The sequence below is a fragment of the Labrus mixtus genome, chromosome 1 (assembly GCF_963584025.1).
Source record: "Labrus mixtus chromosome 1, fLabMix1.1, whole genome shotgun sequence".
Lineage (NCBI taxonomy): Eukaryota > Metazoa > Chordata > Actinopteri > Labriformes > Labridae > Labrus > Labrus mixtus.
In genome coordinates this window covers 34,406,824-34,430,785 of record NC_083612.1, presented here as the reverse complement: position 1 = coordinate 34,430,785, position 23,962 = coordinate 34,406,824, and positions in this window count along the sequence as shown.

The window sequence follows — 23,962 nt, the reverse complement described above, 5'->3', positions numbered from 1 at the left end:
TTTCTCTAGTCCCTCAATTAAACAACTTTTATACGTGAGGGGAGGAGTCAGCCGGCCGTCCCGGCGATGTAAACAAACTGAAGATAGGACTCTGAAAACATCACAGACAGTGGGACTCGGGTGTTACACCCATTGTAGACAGTCATGACTCACAGAGTTATTTTCAGAGGATATACTTGATTTATATTATATTTAAGTGTGAAATTGCATATAAAGCCTTTAAGTAAAAATATTCACCCAGAAAAATGATAACATTAAGATCACTGTATGACAACGTGTCACAGAAAAAATAATCACATTCTGGATCATGTTTAAATTTTCATATGGTTTGCCATTCTTACAAGTGTACAAGTACAACCTTTTTCATCTTCTTTAATTCTACTGCAGCCTTCAGGTTAACATTATCAAACAAAAAATATCTAAAACAAATTAACACAAAGAGTGCAAACTACGGCTCCCTCAGAGAAACAACATCAGCTTCACCAGTCACTTGTTGTCTTCTCAATCAAACCAGAACCCCACGGGGTTTATTTACTTAACAATGGATTACTGTAGTCTTCAAATGCATGATATTGACATAATTAAGGAGAAAAGCTTTTTAAAATGTGGTAGTGCCAGCAGCCTGGTTTGCACTAAAGCCTGTCTCACACTGCAGGATAATCGATTTGAGCTCTCAGGGTCTCTCCTGACTCAAGGCTGCTCGGACCCGATTCTCTGCTCAGATTATCTTGTAGTGTGAGCGGTACAAAGATCCAATCTTAACGGTGATCGTCGGGGACGCCCCGATTTATTTCAAACATGTTTGATATTTAGAATTTAAAATCTTGACGATTACGTCATGAAAGGGTCCGGCAGAAGTTGTGTGTGACTACAATATAATCACGAGAGACAAGGGAGGACTGTAGTCATGGCGACCAGTGGCAGGACGCCGCTGCCGTTCTTTTTTTTCTCGGTACAGATCATCAGTGCAGCACTTTTCTGAAACTTGTATCCATATATCTACGATTGTATCAACTTTCCTCTATCCTACAACAACTTCCACTTCCTTTTCTTTCACCAACCATCGTCCTTTGTTTTTTTCAAATGAAACTTTATTAACAATTGTCAACGCTCCGTCCCGATTTCACTTGTACAGTGTGAGCACATATACAATCGGGGAAAAATCGCACAGAATGAGTCAGGCTTAAGAGCTATACCAGAATTCTTAGTTGATAGGTGACGGAGCATACCAGGCCGGTAGCACAATAGTTTTAACAGCTTTTCTCCCTAATTATGTCAAAAAAATCCTCATTTCACATAAAAAAAAAAATGATATAGTGTTCTTGTGAAGTGTTGATATATTACATGTTCACATCACCGATTGCTGGCCTAACATGTAAACTACAGTGTTGTTGGTCGTTTTTTGCGGATCCATGTGCAATGACACACTCAGCATGCCCACAGCGCGAAAGGTCATTGGATACGGGACAGAAATTGATGGATTGATTGAGATTGAGACGGCTTCTCTGCAACAATAGAGAAGCGACAAAGAATTATCTTCTAAAGAGAAGCTAACTCATTTTACATTGTACTTGATTTGTGCAATTCTTGATTTGTTTTCACTTTGACAGAAAGTGAACCTAGGAGTCTGGTGCACCTGAACACCTGCCTTATTCGACTATTAAAGACCCAGCTCTTTCATGAATACCTACTAACTTAATGATGATGGTCTCCATATTATTGATGATGATGATGGTAATGACGATGGTTTTTGTTTGATAACGATGACTTATAAGATGCTTTCTATACTGATTAGAGCTCTCAAGAACTGCCCTCAATGTTGTGCTTTGCCTCTGGTCACTTCCTGTCAGCACCTGTGTGTCCAATCAGACTCAAAGCTGATCGTTTGCTCTTACTGACATTGTTCCCTTTTTTCTAGATCCTTGCTTGTGTTGTACTTACTCTCTGATGTACGTCGCTTTGGATGAAAGAGTCTGCTAAGTGAATTGTAGAATTGTAAACAGGTGATGAATCCTGGTCAGTGGAGACGCGCTTATATGAGTAACATGCAGTCAGTAGACCTGTAGCGTATTCAAGTCTATTAAGTCTGGTCAAACACCAAACCCAATTTTTTTTCTCTGTTCATCAAAGTGTCTGTTGACCACAGCGAGCCGTGCCTCACCACCTGTTGTCCAAATGGCCGGCATGTGTCCAGCCTGCGGTCACTGCTACACAACAATATGGATCCATGAAAAAAGTAAGAGGGCTTCTTCCCCCTGTTGTCGCTTTGCGTTCTCACGCCATCCTCCTCTTCCCACACACCTCCCTGACCTCATTGCATACACTTGATCAACTTCCTTGTGTGTGTGAGTGTGTGTGTGTGTGTGTGTGTGTGTCCTGAAGCGTGGCCATCACCAAGTGGTGACCACTGCTCACCAGGAGGCCTCCGTCTTCCTGCAGAGCTGACCTGCTTCTCAACTCATTATGACATCCTCACACTCACGCACACACACACACACACACACACACACACACACACACACACACTTACAGCTGCACGATGCCGCTGCTCGTTACTAATGAAGACTTTTGGTCCTATCTGTGGCTAACTGAAGAAAAAAAAATGATTCGACTCCATTGGTTGTCTAAATCCCTGAATGTATTCTGGCAGGTGCAGGTTACACACTTTAGTTTGCTACAATAAATGACACACCTTGATTCCACATGTTTTCACTGCATGGAGAGAGGGACAGTATGCAACAATATTTGTGACTTTCTTTAGGTCTTCAAATGTCCAAAATGACTTGAAGATTAGTCCCAACTCTAATTGGACAATAAAACACAAAGTACTCCATCCTTTTTTGGCTCAGTATGTTACACACCCAGGATGATAACAGGCTAACTCTTGAATTTAAAAGTTTCTAAAAATGCCATTGTCCAAAAATTGGATGCAACAGTTGGACAATCTTTACAACGTTAGCACTCAACATATTGAACTTGTTCATCTTTTTAAACATTTCCATAAAGGACTAGCCTAAAGAGGTGCTGCTAGATTTGACTTTTTAATTTCACTTTGAGCTCTTATTATCTTTTAGTGAACAAAGAAGCTTCTGTCCCCCACTCGCTCTCACTGCTGCCCATTGTTTTTTCACCTTACATTTTGCTTTCCTACTCATTCAAATTTTGAAGTGTTGATCTTGCAATCAGCCCTGATCTCGACACTTTATGGATCCACTCAGGATTCTATAATTGGATACAGGTCACTGACCAATTGTAAATGAAAAGGGACCAGATTGAAGTGGACACAAACCCATGCAGGTCCTGAGTCAGGTCAGGAGTCCTATAGAGTCTCTGCAGATTTATGAAGACTTCAGCTGCTCATCTAATGCATTGTTTTGACCAGGTACGCATGGACTTTTCCTTTTTAACTTGAACTTAACTTTTTAAGACAAAGACCTGCAGCACAGTTCAGCAAACAACAGACAGAGTGAAATGCTTGTTAGAAAAGAAAATAAGGGGAGTACAGAGGACGTTTCAAAGTCTGGTTCCTTAACAACCCCTGTATGCATTTTTGTCCTGAAAACATCTTCCCCAAAACTGTCACATTAAGTGATGTACCCCCATACACACACACACTTAATGGGACAGTTTTTGGGGAAGACACAGCCCTGGGCAGATGCCTCTAAAACCACCCGATTGACAGATTGAGGACACACACTCTCTCACACAGAGATCCTCTTTTTATGTAGAAACAATGTCACGGGGTTAATTGGAGTAACTGGTCAAGCAGATTTCTGGCCGTCTGCAGTGAGGGGGTAAGAGTGTGTGTCATGAGTGTGTTGAGTCGTGAGGATGATGCAGTCAGTGCTCTTCGCCTGTGTTTGTTGGGTTGTGTGTTAATGCATGTGCATAACGGCCCCACGCATGCCTTGAAATGAGACCTGCAGCAGGTGGCAGACAGGCTGCACATTGTACGTGTGCACATTCTTACGAGCGAGTGATTCTGCAGCCTAACGCATGCTCATTCAACCACACCCAAAGAGACGCAGCTCAATTAGCTAAACAGAGTATCAAACCAGCCAGAAAACATGATCAGGGTATCATCTGAGTCATCAGCCATGTGTTCAGAGGGCAGGCATAACACTCGTATATGCTGACATGTGTGCACACTTTTGAAAGTGATTGTGTTGTTTGAAATGGCCACACAGTGTTTGTGTCCTCCTCTATAACCTCTGCGTTCATATCAGGGCATTCAGTTAAAAAGGGGCAAATTATTTATCCATTACAATGACATTTCTCAGTTTCATTCGATATATGTTGTCTTATTCGATATATGTTGGCTATTTTCAATCAAATATGGGGTTTCAAGGTTTTGAAAATCATTGCATTCTGGGCCTGATCACTAAGAATGGATTGCGGCTGCTAATAGTCCCAAAAACTCGTGCCTCATTTAATCCAACTATCCGCTCCATCTCAAGGGCTAAATCAAAATGCATATAGCACTAATAATATTAAGGCACAAACACACCAAAAAAAGTCGTCCTGCTCCGTGCAGTTTGCTCTTGTTTTTTGAGTCTGAATGTGAAGACGAGCTATCTGCACCTTTACTCTGTGTGGAGCTGCACCCTCACGTTGATGAGGCGTCTGTCCACAGAAAGAAGATGAGCTGAGATCAGGAGGCTGAAACTTGACTTTTCCAGACTTGAAAAATGTGATAGTTTCACGATTTATAACAAAGCCTCAGCCCTAAATGGAGCTAAAAAACGACAAAAACAAAACGTGCATTCTCCCCACATGTGGATGAAGTGCAGAGCCGACAGCACCGGACTGATACAACCCCTGGTTATATTAGTAACAGGAATGACAATGTAATATTTATAGACTATATTTTCATACACAGTTGGAATTGTTTACCTGATCACTGGTAAGTTTGCACCTCTGATTAATACTGCAGCGCATTGACCACCTAGTCTCAGATGACGGTCATTTTTGTCTCTCAGCTGGGTTTAAAAAAAACCCAAAACATTTGCACAGATTTAGCGGGCGCAGAAGTCACTCAATCCTTTTGTGAACCAGGCCCTCTGTTTTGATTTACATTTTACACATTTGGAATTGGGGTTGTAGCAGTACATATAACTTGCTAGCTTCAGCCTGAATCTGTTGAAAAAAAAAACTTTTAGCTTAAATCTTAGTCTGTTGGTTGGCTTGCTGGAGGGATGGATGGATAGATTACTCTATTAATCCCTCAGGGTTACAAAGGTTTAATTTTTAGCAGCAAAATACATTTTAACGTACAATTAAAGGACGAGAAGAATGTTGAAGAAAACTGATACTAACTTTGCATCGTGACCTTTAACCTCCAGGCTTCAGCACTGAACATGAACATGAACAACACAATGAACATGAAGTACATTTTAAAAGTCTAGCCTGGCTCTGTTAGCATGAAATCATGAACCTGAAACCTGTTTGCTTTGGCCTTGGTCTGTTCCCCTGATATCTGTATCCGTTTTTTATATTCAAGCTTAATTAATAACTTAATATGAAATAAGTTCCATTTCCTGAAACCCTTACCTTGGACCAGGAAAAACCGAAAGTAAGGGTGCTGCAGTACCCACTTAAATCAAGCAGAAACCATCTGATTATAAAATCATTTAAACTTATGTTACCTTGTTTTATAGGATATGTAAATGTCACACACTGTGAGCGCTTTTTTTGTCTGTGACATGTCACTCTCATTCTCTCTCTCTCTCTTGCCATCACCAACTTTGGTTTCTTGTCTTCGTTTTGCGTCCACCACACTACCACATCCATCATTGCATCACCTCTGATTTACAGAGAGCATATTCTTTTATTGAACTTATTTTCTGTTAGTGTTCAATAAATTCTATTTTACAGCCAGATGTGGTGTATAAGATGCACTTTTAATACCTATTTCTTCATCAAAAACTTGTCTACGTCCTATAGCGGCCAATGCTGCTGGCGTCATGACTAAGTGCAGCCGCCACCTTCACACACTGCACGCCACCTGATGTGATTGAAAATGTACCGACATTTGTTGTGTATAACTGGATATATAGTGACACATGCAGAAAAGGCTGGCAGCGCCATTTTTAACATTTTTTCTCACTCATTAGGTCATAATAATGCAGTTAAACAAAAAGTGGTGCACTCTTGAGTAAATACAACGTGTGGAGTGCTCTTTGGATCAAAAGTCAAAAAGACAACAAGTGAGCAGCTGAGGTGGGCAGCACGACTCAGCGGCTGTGTCTGTACTTTCACCACAGGCTGAGAGCTCAACATACTGGAGCTCATACTGGAGCGAGTGGTAATGCAAACTCCACAAAGTGAAAATAGATGGTACTTAAAAAGCTACACAGCTGCATGGAAATTGCAAGTTGTGGACTTTAGTGAACGCCATGTGAATCATCATGCAGGAAGACAGTTTGAATTTACCCTGGCAGACCCCCCTCCCAAAACACTGTATATTAAGTTATTGAGTATAAAGAGAAAATAACCCTTTTTTTATTGTTGTTTTTGGAACCCTAAAAAGAGTTTTGAAGGGATCAAAGAGAAATCCAAAAGTTGTGCTCGATATGAAGTGAAATTTCAGTTGAGGCACGTGGATTGTGTCTTCCTCCTTTGTTTCTCTGTTTGCTCTGCTGCCTGCACTCACCTGCTGGTTTTTCCCCCTCGCACGGCGCAGATGTTGGGGAAGTTAAACCACCTTGATACAACAGAAGCGACGCCTTCACCTCCTATCGCTGCTGAGTGACAGAGGAAGTTTGCTCAGGGCGATGGCTGCGTCCTCACCTGATGGTTTAACAGGACCGGAGACACCGAGGGGCGTTACATAACACCTGTCCATCAAGACGAGTTCCTCTCCTGTCCTGTAGCCAAGTTAGGGACACGATAAAATTCAGAAGCATTCTCCAGAAGTTTTGACAGAAAGAAAGAAGAAATAAAAGAAAATTGAAGAGTTAGGTTAGCGTATGAAATCAAATTAAATTTGGAGTGTCGGCTGACTTTACATCTTTGAACCAAAGTTTTGATTTCCTTCAGTTGGAGATCGTTTGTTGAAGCAGCATTCAGATGATATGCAGCTTGGTTTGATAGAATCTGCAGAGGCTCATTCATAACTCATGTCTCAGCCACTTTTCACCTGATATAAATATGGCCGGGCCTCAAGTGCACCACCTCACCTGACCTCACCTAAACAATGGAGCCGGTGGTTAAATTTGCGATTATAATAGTTTGTACAGAGAGGAAAACTATGGTGGCCTGTAGGGGAAGTTTGTTAGCTCATTCGTTAAGATAAAGAACAGAAGTCTGTCTTCATAAAGCTACATTTGTTGATCAAGTGATGTTACATAATCATAAGGGTATCGTATCATTTAAACATTTAAGTTTTCCTTTAAAACAACACTTTTCACATTCTTATATACTAAAAAAAGATGTTGTAATAATCACATGGAAAAAAAAGTTTCAATATCACTGCCTCAAAATGTTTTTTTCTCAACATTAAATATTTTTCTGAGAAACTCATAACATGGTCAAGTGTCATTCATCACATCAAAAAAATTGTCTTTATCTTTGGGTGAATTGGGACGGTCAGAAATATCTGGTGCTACTTTTCATATCTTTCATCAAAGTATATTATTGATACATTGTTCTGTTGTAAAGGAGGTGGAAAGAGTTCTGAAGTCAATGGACTCTTAAGCCGCCAAGTAATAAACGTTTAAATGTAAATTGAGACCGGCGTGCACTGCATGATTGTATCACTGCAAATTTCCACATACTTTGTGTGAGCCACGGCCCATATATTGTGTTTATTTTGAAATTGAAAGGACTCTCTATGTGTTTCTTTGTCTGACCTTGTCTGTCCAGCTTGATGCATGCTTGCAGCGAGCTCCATTGAAAATACACTCGCAGCATATTTGAACATAGCAGAGCATTGCGGTGCTGTTGGCACGTGCGTGAGACGGACCGCCATCGCCGTGGAAACAGGAGCATTGGCTAGAGTGGCAGCAAATGGCGAATAGATAGTCAGCAAATAGTGCGCAGCGCTGAAGGATCTGGAGTGTGTGGTTATTGGCATTAAAGTGGTGGGGGAATGTCTGCTCACACCATGGGAATGAATCATTTACGACGCACCACCAAAGCTCATGATTTATTTTACTCACACTGTACGACCCGGTGATGAAAAATTAGCTCACTGAGTCTTTACTTCCTGTTTGGATACAAAGATTTTTGAAAGAAAATAAAGAACTTCCATTAGTTTAGAGGTTATGACATGAACTTAAACATGGAAAAAGGAACTTGTTCAAAAAGTAAATGAAAAAAAAGTGAAAATGAAAAAAAAAGTGAAAAGGAAAAAAAAGTGAAAAGGAAAAAAAAGTGAAAAGGAAAAAAAAGTGAAAAGGAAAAAAGTGAAATGTTTCATTAGATTGATGAGTGGGAGTTTTTTAAACTCAAATGAGCCATTCAAAGGTGCAGCGCTTCTTTCTTTTCCATCACTGTGGCGTCTCTGTGCCTCTTCCATCAGTGTGTGAATGTGGAGTGAATGAGTAACTGTGACCTGCAGTGTGAAAAGCCCTTTGAGTAGTCAGAAGATGATAGAAAAGTGCTATAGAGAAGCTCAAGTTCATTTAACATTTACAGGGAAATGCTGCACTCAATATGGTGGCCTAGCTACAGTGTGCCCAAAGGGCCAAAATAGGACGTGATGAATGTGATTTTTTTTTTTTTAAGTATGCTTTAGAGACATAAATGAAACTTCTCAGTATCTTTAAAAACAGAACATCACAGTCTTCATACAAGTTGACGAAGGCACAATAGTTCACAATAGTTCATATTTACCAGCTTCCCAGGAAACTTTGCAGTAATAAGTCGTAACAGTTTTATATGCACGTCTTGTCCAGTGTATCCATCTGCGTTTTTGTGAGTGTGAGCGTGAGCGTGTGTGTGTGCAGATGCTGGTTGCCATACTGTCATCGTACAAAGGCAGCAGCAGGACAGATTCAGGGGAACAATGGACTGGAGTCTGGTGGACGTGGACACACACTCATGACATGTAATTGAAATTTAAACAGTTTCAATCCATAGATAATAATTTCTGTTGTGACAGGTGGTGAGGTCAGAGTGTTTGGTGAATTTAAACACGAGAGCTCCTCAAAAGATTAACGTTTCATGTCAACGTGCAGAGTTCACAGTATGCTACACTGTAAAACTTTACATTTCTGTTTTTTATTATGACTTGGCCAAAGGTTCACTGATCTGAGCTTTATGGTTCATGTTTGGATAGGCAGAACCAGCAACATGCAGCAACATGCAATCTAACATTATACATTTGTGTTACAGAGCTGGATGATAATTTAATAATAATTAATTTAAAGGAATATGTTTTTTTTTTTGGTTGTATTTGAGATGTTCTTGAAGATAAAGTTCATGTTGGGTAGCTCATTTGGAAACATAAATATAAAAGTGCAATTGACACATGTGCTTCCAACTCTCCAAAGATAACATAACATAGAGACTTTAGCTAGCTCACCACAATGACACAAAACTGATGAAATCATCCTGACATTTTCTAGAGCAGCTGCATGTGTGAACGCAAACAGCTGAATTTTTCCTGCCAGCCCCCAGAGATTTGATAATCTTAATAAGTGATTCAGAAAAAAAAAGAGTCAATTAAAATAGTTTGAACAATTTGTGAATTTGCTATGTTCACATGTGCAGCTCATTTTGAAATGTTCTGGTTCTATTCAGGAGTTTTATGCATGTGTGAAAACAGCATTTGAGGTTCGATTTAGTTTCTTTCATGTTTGTTTGATTGCTGTCACTCAGATCGGGTGAGAACCAGTTTGATCCAGATGTTACAGCAGATGATGGTTTTTAAGCAGTAGATGTATTACTTCTACAACACAATAGTTTAGAGCGGGCCCAAATAATCCAGCCCGACCCGACCCGAGCCCATGCATGTTCTGTCTGAGCCCGGCCCGACCCTTTAATCAGAAACAGAATCAGAATCAGAATCAGAATCAGAGTGCATGTAAGGAAGATACATTTTAACTGTATAACTGCAGTTATGAGCCCAATTTAAACCAGACAATTTTTTAATAAGTGGGCCGTTATAACTGCCTTTTTCAACTACAATTCTACCCCTAACCCAAGATTTTAGAACATAGAATAGTTTTTAAACAAAATCAATATTTTTATATTATAAAAAGTAGGGCAAAGATGCTGAGTCACATTGATATAAAAAGAGGATAGGCTAATGCTATGCCCGGCACAATCATTTCACTTTTTAGACTAAATGCTAAGTCTGAAATGAAACACTCTCCATCAGGTCTGATGGTAGCCTCCTGCCTGTATGAACCTCTAGATGAAATGTGGGAAATTGATTAGGCCTATGTGCTGCCTGCTATAGGCCTACATAACTGTCAACATTATATGATATATAATAATATTAATCACCAAGCTACAGCCTACTTACATGGTTCTACATGTTGTTATACAAGAACAAGATTGCGTCCACGGTTGCTGGTTTCAGAGTGGTCCTCCTCTGCTCTATCGTTCGGCCAGCTGAACACATGCTGCTCGCTGCTGCTGCATGCTGGAATGCAGAGGACGGATCCTGCCAACCTGGCTAGTGTCGGGTACACCAATCTGTTGATTTTTCCACCATTTCAGTAGGTCCCTGTCGTCATCCATGGCATGCCTCTGTGAGATGTACATGGTCGCTTCATCCTCATCTGGTCTGTTATCATCATCTTGGTTCTCCCCCTCAGAGTCTCTCCTGGACTCGGCTGCTGGTGTGGAGCCAGAAGTGTTCATTGAGCTGTCAGCGGCTGCAGTGTCTTCCAATGTAAAGTTGTCAGTGATATAAAGGCACATTGTTGCAATGTAACTGAGCTTTTTGTAATCATCATTCCACATATCCGTGCTCATGCCTACATCTCCACTTCTTCAGAGAATCTTTGTGTCTGAAGAGTGTCAGAACTTCTCTCTTTTCATTGGCATTTTTTATGCAAGCCTTGGAAATGGTGCTGTGGTGAGGCAGGATGGACTGGGCCGATACACGTATATGTATCACCAACATTTATTAGTTCTTGAGCTAGCCCCTGGAAGCGACTAACAACATAAAATGACCTTATGTCCCTGCAGCAAAACTCAAGGCATTTCTCTGTGATGGCTTGTCATGGCTTGGGAAATATCGACTCGGGCTCGGGCAGAGAATCTAAACTCTAACTACTTCCCAGATAAACATATAAGTCAACAGTTGTTGGCCCATCAATATTTAGCAGGTAATTTTAGGACGAAATGAAGCCAGGTGAGGGTGAAGTTATTCATAAAATATCTCTGTGCTGCATTCTTGCTGATTTTGAAGAGCATAAGCAGCTTAATCTTGGGAAAAAGTGGAATGCAGATATTTTATTGAAGAAGAAAAAAAAGTCCCAAACTTTGTGTCCTCTGACACAATGCAATATTCCATTATGTCTGTTAGTTATTAAAATGATCATCTGGAACTAGTGGTAGCACTATAAGCATCAATTAGCTTATTTAACATTATTACAAGTTATCTTTTTCTTTATATTTAGTCGCTGCTTCTGACTACAATAACATGCAGAATAAGTCCAGGTCTGTGCTGATGCTCCACTCTATGGTTACATCATCATGCTGCAGGGTGAAGGTTGTGCACTTACAACCTCAGACATATCGTTTAATCAACTTTAATTGTGGCAATGGAGTGATTTGGGTACTTTGATTGTTGTAATCATTTACAGTTCATAAAGGAGTCACTATCACTCTGAGGAGGAGATAAGAACAACAAGGGGGGGCCGCTGAACGTCTCCTCTGATGTGCCTGCCACCTGAGACATAAATGACAAGCTAACAGATAGGAAGCTATGGAGCTTCAAACTGAGCAGGAAGGAGGATAAAAAAAGAGGTCAAAGTCTTCTTTCTGTTAGAAAGTGAAAGGAGAAGATTACAGACTTCATAAGTGACTGATTTTAACCTTTGATGTCACCTCTAATGTACCTCCTGCAAACACATAAAGCCAGTTTACTTTAAGCATTACCATTCATGTGTATCATTACTCAAGCGTTGTTCCTCTCTGTATTGAAGAAAATAATGTAACAGAAAGGAACACTGTGCATATCTGCTGTTCTCTCCAAGACTGTTAGCAACCTTTGGATTCTGTGTATAATGTAAATAAAATCAGCAACACTTTTCAAAAAAGTTGTAACAGTGGCAAGACAATATTGGAAAGATGTGTAAGGCTGATAAAAAAAAAGAAAACCTGAGGACACATCTCAAAGTTAACTGAGTTAACTGTCAACAGGTCAGTAACATGATCGGGTATAAATAGCATGATTCTGTAGAGGATATCATTTAGGGCTTTCACACTTGCAGAAATCTCCTGAAAAAAACAGGTGTGTGTGAACGCAATCAGACGTTTTTTTTCCCCTCTGACTTCACCCGGAGTTTCTCCTGCCAGACCCCTAGTATTTTTTTTTTCCAAGCAAGTCCGAGTAGGGTGACCGAGTACGGTGCAGGATATTTTCCGGAGAATTCGCCTCGAGCCAATAGGAGGGGGTGGTGACATTTGTATACTGTTACTGTATGTTGTTCTCCGCTCTTTTGTTGATGTTGTCATTCCATTGGATTACACATAGCATTGATTTAAAGGTAAATATTGTGAAAACGGCTATTGATATCAGACATGATTCTGTAGAGGACAAAGTGGAAAACTGTCTCAATATTTAAAGAAGTGCTAGAGGAAGAGAGGAACCATTCAACTTTTAATCAGCGCTCTGTTAAAAAAAAACAGCAGCCATGATGGTATGAGGGTGCTCATTAGTGCACATCTACACAACTATGGGTCCAACAAGGAAACCAACAATAACATGTCCAATCTCAGATTATTATGGACTCAGTCAAAATTCTAGCCCCCGGGTGATCCATTAATTGCAAATCAATGACACAGCACCATCACACTTAGTGATTATTCCTTTATCACTTCTCTTTCTTTATTTATACCCCTTTTGTCATATTTTACAAAATAAAAAATACTTTTGCTGTAGTCGTTTTGATTTCAAGAGTCTGTTCGAGAGCTGTTTCTTTGGTATGTTTAATATAAATGAAGTTTCTGTATTTCTGTTGAATTGCACTGACATCAAAGTGTTACCTTTATTCTTAAAAAGGTTATTTTTAAATAAAGTTATTATCTCGCAGAATGAAAACACACCTGAATGATCATTAAACCTGAAAGATCTCTACTACTGTGCAGGTAAGAGCTCTGTCACCCCATGAGGAAACATCTCAATCAGCCCAGCAGACTCCGACAGCGTCACGTTTTGATGAATGCAGGTGTTGTGTGTTAGCGGAGTGACATAGCATGTTAGCTAGCAGGCGGACTGGGTGGCCTTCAGCCCCGAGACAGACCAGCAGCCCCCACGAGGAGGTGGAGGGGAGGGGGAGAGCTATGTGTGTGTGCATGACTCCTTTTGTGCATGTGAGTTCCTGTGTGTATGTGTGTGTATGTGTGTGTATAGAAGATCAAGGGTAACCCTGGCCATAGAGGGGGTCAGCGGTGTGACAGCGAGGCTCTCCTAGCGACGCGGTGCAGGAATGTTCTCAGGCCCGGGCCGGGGGAAGTCGGCTGCCCGCGAACAATCACACAAGAGTTAATATTGGCCCTGCAGGTCAGGGGTTAAATGCCTAGAGGTCACAGGACGGAGGAGGGCTGCAACCAGACACGGAGGGGGGGCAGAGACTGCTGTGTGTATGTGTGTGTGTGTGTGTGTGTGTGTGTGTGTGTGTGTGTTCTAGCATTACTTTCAGTGCCTTCTCCATAGTAAAACACAGTGCTTTTCCATTCTTCCTGTTCCTCTCACAGCACATTCAGGATCTCTTTTGATGTTGTAGAGTGTTCAGTTGTTGTTGTTTTCCTCTAGAAAAAACAACATGGCTTCCTACCTGCTCAGGTGACAGACGTCAGAACATTCAGAGTGAATTGTCTTTGATCTGAAACTAGTTTCATGATCAAAGAAGTTGGAAAAAAAGGAGAGAAAGGCTTGTTCCAAGTGCAACAAACAATACAACTGAAGTTGCTGCAATTAGCATAATCAGTATTAATATAATTATTAATGATAGAAAAATAACCCCTGTTATTGTTCATAGAAATTGTTGTTGTTCATAGAAATTATTTATATCTCTTAAAATTGTGCAACCAAGGCTTTTTGTACTCAACCAACAACATTTTTGTATGAAATTAGAATAACTTCTTCAACTATTTATGGAAACATCAGAAGAAGATTGAGTGTTTTTGTTCAGCTATGACTGAATGCTTCGACATGTCACTTCTCTTCCTGTTTTAACTTGTGTCGGTGCCTACGTAGTGTGAGCGATTAAAACCAAATACTGCATTGAGTGAAATAAGAGTCACAATAATGTTACTCAACTTTTTTCTCGTGCACAAGTATGCATGTATGCATGTGTATGTTTTCTCTTTCTGTGTGTGTGTGTGTGTGTGTGTGTGTGTGTGTGTGTGTGTGTGTGTGTGTGAGAGAGAGTGTGTGTGTGAGAGTGTGTATTGACTCTGCATAATGTTGAGTTGAGTCATGCATCCTGGTTGATTTATTTCATACATGTGGTGAGGGGGCCAGAGAGAGCTGCCACAGTGGAAGTGAATGAGACTCCACCTTCTCTCTGGGCCCCCCCCCCCCCCCCCCCCCACCGGGCTCAGGTTACTGTGGGAGGAAGGAATGTATGAATGGATGAACCCTCCACGCACATTCACGGGTCTGCACCACTCACGCACACACACAGATGCCCTGAGCGCCCCGCTCGTTCATTCACAAATATCTGGCGGAGTCTGTCACCTGACCTTGTCCAAACAGAGGAAACCCACAGAGATAGAGCTGTTGACTCGTTGCGGAAGCACCTTTAAAAGCTGCTGCAGATATGAAACGTTTGCAACAGTGACCCTGTGGTGGAGCTGAAATAGAAAGAATAAGAAATGATTCTTTTGCAACTTTCATTGTATCACTGCAAAGCCTTCTGCTCCGGCACATATGGAAGAAGCAATGCAGCAAACTGGATGAAGTATCCCATTGGTTTAGTTTAGTTTATTTTATTTTAGTTTAGTTTAGTTTAGTTTAGTTTAGTTTATTTTAGTTTAGTTTAGTTTAGTTTAGTTTAGTTTAGTTTAGTTTAGTTTAGTTTAGTTGCACATTTTTTGAAAGAAGAGTCAAACAGAAAATGAAAACAAATAAAAAATAAAACACATGTGCAGGTGAGGTAGAAACCCATGAGGGCTTATCTCAAAACCTCACCTAAAGAGATTAAACAAAGTTAAAATAAAATACAGTAAAAATAACAAAAAATTACATACAAACATTGAAAACATAAAAATAGAGCAAAACAGGACATACAGAATGTAGACAATATAACAAAATCAGGACAATTCACTATTCACTACAAATCTTTCTGACATCAAAACATTTCTGAGTCTCAATTTGTATCTAGAAAAAGACAAAAAATCACAAAGTAAATGAAGATGTGTGTTCCATAATTTGACTCCATGGTATCTTATTGAGTCCTCGAGATGTACGACACATTGGAAGGTAGAGGTTATTGATTTGTCTAGTTGAGTAATAGTTCACTTGAGAATGAAAAATGAAAAATGCTTTAAAGCTTTCTGGTAAGTTTGCATTCATGTATTTAACTTTAAAAATAAAGCTTCTTATTTGAAGAATATTAATATCAAAGATTGTCAATATGTTATACTTCAGAAAAAGTTGATTTAGTCAACAGTGAAAAGAAACCCAAATAATTAAATTCTAAAGAGAATGATAATTATTTTAACAAGAACAGCTTCGTTTGTACACAACAGGAGGAGGCAAAAGCCTGATTCATACTTCTGCGTCAAATCTACACCACAGCTACGCCATAGTGGCCTACGCGGTCACACTAGATGTATACTCGATTGTCGGTGTGTCTGTGTCGCTCTGCAAAATTCTGTTTGTGTACAGAAAAAAACATGGCAACTCAAGTTGGAGTTGGAGCTGATAAATATTGGGCAGCAGTTGATCATACTGCAATAACTGCAGAAGAAGAAAAGAGAGGAGTCATCATCCGAGGTTTAAGATACGCCCCCCTAAATCAGTTAAGGCAGAGGACGGGGGGATTTTCTGTGCTTGTTCAGCCACTGAGAGACTCGTACGAGGAAATGGCTTTGTCGTCTGCTGCAATTTATCTCAAACTAGAGCGCACACAACATGTCTGTAGCCAATCACAGGGCTTGCGGTCTGCATTGTTTCAGAGCATAGTTACATTTTTGACAAGGTGCACGTCAGGCTACGTTTGTAGGCTTCTGTGTTGGAACAGGGCTTTGCTAACCTGGCATAATGTTGTGGCATAGATTTCGATTCAGAAGTATATATAAGACTTAAAGTATGCTGTTCATTTGTTAATATAGTCAATGCACTATACCAGCAACTGGTAAGGTAAGCAAGGTAAAATCACTGTTTTTGTCTGGTGTCTTTAAAGGGAGTGATGTAACAGCTGCTTCTAGTGAAGTAAAATCCATCTTTACTCTGTAGCAATAAGGTCTTTCTCTCTAGGGATCCTTTCTGTAATGTTGTCTGACACTTTTCACACATGCACACCTGAACATTTTTAGAAAGTTTCAGACAAGGCTGCCCCTGCAAGATGTCCTGTGACGTAAATAAGACGTAAGAGTCCCTCTGCCCCTTTAAGAAAAAGCTAAAGACCCAGCTCTTTCATGAATACCTACTAACTTAATGATGATGGTCTCCATATTATTGATGATGATGATGGTTGTGACGATGGTTTTTGTTTGATAACGATGACTTATAAGATGGTTTCTATACTGATTAGAGCTCTCAAGAACTGCCCTCAATGTTGTGCTTTGCCTCTGGTCACTTCCTGTCAGCACCTGTGTGTCCAATCAGACTCAAAGCTGATCGTTTGCTCTTACTGACATTGTTCCCTTTTTTCTAGATCCTTGCTTGTGTTGTACTTACTCTCTGATGTACGTCGCTTTAGATGAAAGCGTCTGCTAAGTGAATTGGAGAATTGTAGAATGAATAGAAGGAGATGGAAGTGGCTCACAAAGCAACAAGAGTAATCAGAATGTTTGCCCTTAAATCAATGCTACATAGTTTGACATATTCACGGTATCAACCTAAGAGCGGATAAGAACATACCAGAAAACATGAAGAAACAGTTTCATTATGTGCACCCAAATCACAATGTTTACAACCTAAACAGACTATGGTTGGGCACTGGTTGCAGGATATAAATGTCATCATCCCATGTCCCCGTAAACATTTTTTTAAGGAGTTTTGTGCATGTAGAAAAGCACCATTAGAAACACAATCTGAGCCTGTTGGTTACAAAATCAAGAACGGGTCCAGGTTTTAAAAGTAAGAACATAAATTGCCCTCTAATGTGAACGTTACTTGAGAAGACTTATCCAGCACTCTTCTTGTTGAACAATGGTAGATCTCTTCAGGGCTGGATGTTTGGTTAAAGGGAGTGAGGGTTTTTTCCACCATTATCTCTCTAACTGGAGCAGAAAGCACATGAGCCTGAGCACACTACTGTAGCACTCACTGATGAATGAAACACATGAGAGTCCTGTCAACGCGCAGGCTGCAGGGGAGATGAATGAGGAGGAGGAGGAGCAGAATAAAGGCCAGGTGTGATAGCTATTTAGGAGAGAACAAGGATAGAAGCTCATCTGCATCCTTCCTTGTATCAAAACAGGAAAAATCACAGTGAGATCTAAGTATGACATCATTAAATCAAAGCTAAACCTCAGCTTAAGGATGTGTTAAACAGACCTTTCATGTGACATCCTAAGTTCAGTCTGATTCCTTATCACCATGGTTGTTTTTCCTGTCCTCTTTTTTACACCTTTCTTTGACCCTATGTGTTTTTTCCATCAACGTCAAGGAAAAGTGGATAGGAAAGGTGTCATTGGAAAAATATATATTTTCACCCAGACCCCCAGAGTTTTGTGAGTGAATGGCATCATAAGGCCTTGCTATTCCTTAAAATAGCAAAAATGCGTAAAAAAGGATAATCTTCTGTTGTGTTTTGGCTGTTAACAACCTTAAAATTAAAACTTTCTCAAACAGGATCAGACTTTTTGCAGATGCACATTACGGTCCCAGCAAATAGTAAAATGGGCAAAAAGGTGGATTCCCGAGTTCTGTTTTTTTCATGCTCATTAACTGCATGACCCCCAGTCGACATTTTTTTTAAATGTTCTTGCTTTGTAGTTTAGTGTCACTTGGAGTAGCAGCCCCACTTTGTCGTACATCAGTCCAGACAAACTTTTGTGCATTAGCCATTTTTGTAAGTTAACAGCTCACCTACATTATGAGGAAGAGTATATGGGCTTGTTTCATTACAAAAACACACTGCCAACTACTGGCCTGGCATGAGTTGTTTTTAGTCATATCGGTGTGCAAGGCGGTTGTGAATAAATGTTGAAGTCTCAATGCTGAACTTTTCTGACTACACAATGAAAATGATTCTGTTCAGTTGATCGTTTTTTGTGTAAATGTGGCCTTGCACTCTTGAAGAAAGACAGAAACTTTAAAGAGATTACAGCCAACTTATCACACCCTTAAATATTTATGACTCATAACGTTTACCAGTTTGTTACTACAGTATTGAGCTGTTTGTTGTTAAATGTCTTATCAGTGCAATATATCAGCAGTTATCCAAAGTTAGGAAGGGTTGCGAGCAAGAGGCAATTGAAAAATGAAGCCAATGCGGAAGTGTAAAATCCTGCAGTTGGTTGAGTCTCTCCTTGAGCCAGGCACCATCTTACCTGAAGGAGCTACTAGTGCCGTACTGTCCCTCGAGAGCGTTGCGGTCCCGGAGTGCAGGCCTGCTGGTGGTACCTACAGTCTCCAAGTGTACTATGGGGGGTAAAGCCTTCAGTTATCGGGCTCCTCTCCTCTGGAACCGCCTTCCAGCCGGGGTCCGGGAGGCAGACACAGTCTGTATTTTTAAGAATAGACTTAAAACTTTCATTTTTGATAAATCTTATAGTTAGGGCTGGTGCTGGTGTAGACCAGCTCTTAGTTATGCTGCTATAGGCTTAGACTACCGGGGGAACTGGCACCCTGAGCTCCTCTCTCTCTCTCTCTCTCTCTCTCTCTCTCTCTCTCTCTGTGCATATACAGTACATCATATTACTGCATGTATCTATCTATAAATCTCAGTCACTAACCACCTACTTTCCTGGGAGCTCTTGAGCTCTCCTAGGCTCCTCAAGATCGTCGGTTGACGGCTTGCCAGAACAACCCCCTCCCCACCGGATCGTGGGTTGGCGGCCTGCCAGAACAACCCCCCACACCCCCTCCCCTCCCCACCGGATTGCTGATGGACGGTCTACCTCCCCCCACCCCCTTGCTCTCTATCCCTCTTCCTGCATCTTATCCCATCTCTCCCCCTATCCCTTTCCAAGCCCAGCGCAGTCTAGGCCTGTGAAGACTGTTTCGTCATGAGCCGGGGATCCGGCCGAAGATTTCTGCCTTTTAATAAGACAGTTTTTTCTTACCACTGTAACTTTTGCTGCTTTGCTAAAGTGCTCATGATGGATAGGCCGGATCTTTGTAACATAGCAATAAGTAAGGTCTTTTACCTGCTTTTTGTAACATAACAATAAGTAAGGTCTTTTACCTGCTCTTTTGTAATATTAACAGACAAAGAGTAAGGTATTTTACCTGCTTCTTGTAAAGTGTCTCGAGATAACACTTGTTATGAGTTAACGCTATACAAATAAAAGTTGATTGATTGATGTATTAGTTGATTGATTGATGTACATATTATTGATGATGATGATGGTAATGACGATGGTTTTTGTTTGATAACGACGACTTATAATCAATCAATCAATCAATCAATCAACTTTTATTTGTATAGCGTCAACTCATAACAAGTGTTATCTCGAGACACTTTACAAGAAGCAGGTAAAATACCTTACTCTTTGTCTGTTAACATTACAAAAGAGCAGGTAAAAGACCTTACTTATTGTTATGTTACAAAAAGCAGGTAAAATACCTTACTTATTGTTATGTTACAAAAAGCAGGTAAAAAGACCTTACTTATTGTTATGTTACAAAAAGCAGGTAAAATACCTTACTTATTGTTATGTTACAAAAAGCAGGTAAAAGACCTTACTTATTGCTATGTTACAAAGATCCGGCCTATCCATCATGAGCACTTTAGCAAAGCAGCAAAAGTTACAGTGGTAAGAAAAAACTGTCTTATTAAAAGGCAGAAATCTTCGGCCGGATCCCCGGCTCATGACGAAACAGTCTTCACAGGCCTAGACTGCGCCGGGCTTGGAAAGGGATAGGGGGAGAGATGGGATAAGTTACTGGTGTCTTTAAAGGGAGACACCAGTAAAATCAACAGAGGGATATGCTTATGTTGAGTACCTATTGTTTTAGTTTGAAATAAACATGCTTTGTCTGTTTAAAAAAAAATGTTGCTTTAGGACTGTTTTCTGACCCAGGACCAGCGGAAACTCAGACTGCTATACAGACTCGTACACATTGTGTGCTGTCTCTTCAGTCGATTTGATGTTCTCGTAACTCAAGTTGCTGCTATACTTTCCATCCACAGAGCACTTTGGTGGATGCAACAGTGGGATTTGTATTTTTTAATTTACAATTCATTTACTTAATTTCATATAAGATGTTTTCTATACTGATTAGAGCTCTCAAGAACTGCCCTCAATGTTGTGCTTTGCCTCTGGTCACTTCCTGTCAGCACCTGTGTGTCCAATCAGACTCAAAGCTGATCGTTTGCTCTTACTGACATTGTTCCCTTTTTTCTAGATCCTTGCTTGTGTTGTACTTACTCTCTGATGTACGTCGCTTTTGATAAAAGCGTCTGCTAAGTGAATTGTACAATTTTGGGGGCAGCGAGCTGAAAGGTTTGGGAACCCCTGGACTACATGTTGCTGTAACTTTTAACTTTCCAGGCCACATAGAATCCCTTTAATTGTCATAAATATTATGTTCCAGCATCCTCACACCCACTCCGTCCTGAAAATCTCCTGCCACCTGCTCAGGGTGGGAGTGTCGGTTATCTGCCCACACCTTGACTGTAATCACAGCTGGGATTGCTTCCCATTGCCCTCGTCTTGATAAGCTCTTCTTTTCATACTGCAGCAGAGTGGACTGTAAACGTCTTTATCAATGCCGGCAGCCTCATATGACATTCCAGCAGGCGGCACATCAAACGCAGCGCTGGGGTGAGGCCTCGCTCAGGTCTTTACCTCCATATCTACATCCGGAGGCTAAGTGAATCAGGTTTAATGTCTAACCAGCGGGCTGCGTGAGAAGCGTTGCATTTACAGGAACACAAAAGTGAAACTGTTTGAAACTCTGCAGGTTACTTATTAAAGAAGGTCACATGCTGTTAGATACCAGGAATCTCATCAGATGTTAAAATGATGAATTAGTATGCTGAAACTAAATGGTAATGTGGTTTTGTATCTCATTGCAGCATTGCATGGAAGGATATCCTGATTATTTCCTTAAGACATTGAAAAGGGACACTTGCATTCAAAAAGATATCCAAGAGGGTGGGCAAAGCAAAGTCTGACGCTGTAATGATATTTTTTTAATTTAAAGGTAGATTTTGGGGCTTTTTATGCATAATTGTTAGAGATAGGACAGTGGATAGAGTCAGAAGTCAGGGAGAGAGAGAGTGAGGAATGACATTCAGGAAAGGAGCCACAGGTTGGATTTGAACCCTGGTCATCCGCTTGGAGGACTAAAGCCTCCGTTCATGGGGTGCGCGTACTAACCACTAGGCTCCTGGCACCCCATAATGACTGTTTTTGACTTTGTACCAGTGCTACATGTAATTGGAAATATTCACAGCATCAATAATTGAGTATAAATGTTCATACTGGTGAGCAGAAAGGAGTATGAAGTGGCTTCATTACGTGGACGACCATCACCCTTTTCGCTCATTGCCATCGTATGAAAAAAAAAAACGGCTAAAAACTATGGTGACATCACATGAACAGTATCAACTGAAGAGTTCAATATGTCAAATGAAAATTGCTGCCACTTAAGAATATTGTTCCACTGATAAGCATGTGTTGATGTGTGATTTGTGAGGTCGATTCACTCTTGAATTTATCGACCTTTATAGACCCAAAGTGGCCCAGACATTCTGAACATGTTCCACAGTTCCTGTTCCGGGCTTTAACCTGGAAGTTGAACAGAGTAAAATGTGTAGAAGAAAGCCAAGAAGGAAACAAGTCGAAGGTATCATCATGGAGAGAGTGAGAACCACACATTTGTGGAGACACAGGACATGCTGAGTCAGCATATTGAAGTACAGGGAAGGAAGGAAACAGTTTGTGTGTCGATTGTTTGGTATGTGATGTACCAGGTCAACAGGACAAAGGTCTAATAGTTACTAGCTGAAAAGGGGCATATCACCACCTACTGTATTGGAGTCATACGTACAGTACTTCTATCAAAAACAATCTATTCTCCCCTGCGGTGCTTGTATACTGGGATATTATGGCCTCATTGTGCCATAACATTAGCTTCAATTAACTATGCATGAAAACCTACTGATAGATACAGAGGTTGGATTCTCAATTTTAAAAGAAAACTGTTTTTTTTGCTGTGATGAGTCTCCATTTTCAGAATGAAACTGCCTTGTTTCAAAAAAGAACAAACTCAAACCAGAAGCTTACGGCAGTGAGGAAACACACCTCCCCCACCCGCTCCAAGCTTAATTTGATTTGGAGTTGGAAATCAAGCACCTACCATATCGCTGTTGGGTGAGCTGTGCCTCAGGAAACAGTGGAAGGGGATAAATTGGAGTGCAGGAGGGATCAGATTGGTATCAGAGCTCTTCCTGCCTGCTGCGGCCCGGTATTAGACATCAAAGAGGCCTCGGCCCAAAGGGCTGCTGGGTGACCTGGAGGGTCAGTGTGTGTGTGGTTCTCAGGGTCTGCTGGTCTAATACACTCGCCCCAAGCAGAAGTTTTAAAGTACACACTTTCAGAAACAAGTGTTTTAAAGCATCTCAAACAGCAGAACACAGAGATGGAGACGTCTTTTTGTGTCATTTGATTCAAGCTTGAATCACACTTTTTTGCCTTTTTTTTAAACTGCTGATTTGTAAGGACAAAGTAGCTTCCAGTTGGCTGAGGGGAGTCTGAGCATTTTCATTTGTTGTGTCAGGAGGAGGGCCGGCCGACCTTATCCAGAACCGCTGCCATGTGGGAGTGGGATGTCCTGTTGTCCGTGGAGGCAGACCTTTAAACATTTGTAACAATCTCTTCTCTTTGTATTTTTCTTTTCCTCCTTTCTTTTGTCTTGGATTTAAAGTTTTTAGATCACTCAGCTCTCAGTGCTCAATAGAGATTTATTCCTTTATTCCAATAGCATTTTTTTCATCTTATCTTCATCACTTCTTCAAACTTTACACATTTACAGAACACTGGTAGATCCTTAATGGTCTTTCTTCCACATCAATCTTGTTCTAAATTTACATTGGATGCTTAAACACTAAAAGTATCAGTCCTCCTCTGCTGTCCTTGTCCAACCCGTCCCCTCCTGACTCCTCCACCCCTGATTACATTGTTATCTGTGAGCAGATGGAGGTGGTGGCTAAAAACTTAAAAACGCCCTCCAACCAGACCAGAATGGTCCTGATGTAAAAGGTGATCCATTCGATGCAAGCAGAAGAACTGCAAGTTGAACAAACTATGCTGTGCACTTTTTAAAGACTATAACAACAAGTCGGGGCTGATGTGCCCATAGAGAGAATAAATGGGAACCAGAAGTACTATCCACAGGAGGTTACATGGGATTTCTCAAGTTTCTGAGGGATTGTTGATGTTGAAAAAGGCAAGAGGATGGAAAAAGGTTCAGTTATCTTCTCTGTAGTTTAAC